The sequence below is a fragment of the Suricata suricatta genome, chromosome 12 (genome assembly GCF_006229205.1).
Source record: "Suricata suricatta isolate VVHF042 chromosome 12, meerkat_22Aug2017_6uvM2_HiC, whole genome shotgun sequence".
In the NCBI taxonomy this organism is placed as follows: Eukaryota; Metazoa; Chordata; class Mammalia; order Carnivora; family Herpestidae; genus Suricata; species Suricata suricatta.
Window position 1 is genome coordinate 93,847,067 of NC_043711.1, and position 1,818 is coordinate 93,848,884.

Below are 1,818 nucleotides of genomic sequence, written 5' to 3' on the forward strand. Positions count from 1 at the left end.
ATGGAGCCGCCCAGGTGCCCCGTGGGTGAACTTCTCAAAGACAGATGCCCAATGTCGGCAGAGACGTGGAACTAAACTCTAATATGCTGTCGGTGGGGGTGGAGATCGCCACAACCCCTTTGTAGCATGTCTGGCAATGTGTCCTGAGGCGAACTTTCACTCCCCACTCTGACCCAGTCCTCCTACCCTGGAAATCTACCCCAGAGAAAGGACCACACACAACCACCAAGGGACACATAAAGCGTGTCTATAGCAGTTGTGTGCCTAAATTTAAAAACAAGAACTTAAAAACTTTAAGACGCCCATTCGACAATAGAATGGAGTCTATTCATACACACAGCGGAATGCTACATTTCGTAAAAAGAACAAACTGTCACTACAAGGAACAGCATGGACGTGTCTACAGATATAATGAGGAGAAGCCAGACACAGAAGGCAAAATACGGTATCATCTCTTTTATGCGAAATTCAAGAAAAAGCAGAACTAATTTCAATGATAATAGAAATCAGAATAGTAGTTAACTCCGTATGGGTGTTAAGTCAGAAGGTATTTAAGGGTGCCTCCTGTTTGTTGGAAACGGTCTGTATCTTTACTTGAAAGTTGGCATGTGTATATATATGAAAAACATGTGCCACGTTTACACTTAAGAGTGGTTTCTAGTAATGAATGTAGGTGATAAGTCAATCAAAGGGAAGAAGCCTGGGGTGGGGGCGCTGCTCTAAGGATTCTGGGATGAACACTGCTGGGCAGGTGAAAACCACAGAGACCCTGACTCACGCCCCTTCCCAGCCAGGCACCACAGCTCCTGATGGGGTCCACACCATCACCATCATTTTCTCCATGAGAAAGCAGCTGAAAACGTATATCCACACAAAATCCTGCAGATGGATGTTTATAGCAGCTTTATGTATAAACGCCCAAGCTTGAAAGCAACCAAGATGTCCTTCAGGCGGTGATGGATAAGTAAATTGTGATATATTGAGACAGTAGAATGTGATTCAGGGCTAAAAAGAGGAGTTATCGGGCCATGAAAACACATGGAGGAGACGTAAATGCGTATTACGGAGTGGAAGAGGCCAGTCTGAAAAGGCTGGATCCTGTATGATTCCAACTACGTGAGATTCTGGAAAAGGCAAAACCCGGGAGGTGGTAGGAAGATCAGCAGTTTTCAGGGGTTGGAGAGGGAGGGATGAAGGGGGAGGACACAGAGGACCTTTAGGGAAGCGAAGATAATCCGTGTGATGCCAGGCCCCGCTACATATTTGCCCAAACCTACAAATTTGCAACACCAGGAGGGAACCCTGACGTACACTATGGACGTTGCGTGATCATCACCAGCAAATGCAGGCTCATCAATTGTAAAAAATGGACCACTTTGCTGGGGGATGTCGATAATGGGGAAGACACTGTTGTAAAGACACTGTTGAAAACCTATTTCCTTCTAGCGTTTTCTCCTCACAAGTGCAGAGCCAAGAGCTGGTCCCATCCCAGGTGCGGGACCTCGGTGTGCATCCGGGTGGGGTCTGTGCCCCTGGGGAGGAGGCGACCCAGCAGAGTCGTGCAGAGCCACTCACCTTTGACCCCCTCTCACAGGCTGACCACCCCTCCTACCAGTGCGTATTTCAGAATACTTGCTTGAAAGTCTCAATCCCTCTCTTCACACCGTTCACGTCAACTCCATACTTCAACAAGATTATGGTTGCAAAAGGACCCTTTTCTGAGAATGTGTTCAGGATAGATCTACTTCCCAGCTTCCCTTCTACCTGCCGGCCAGCTAGCTTTCCCATCTAGACTGGTCACCGCCCTTCCTGGGATCC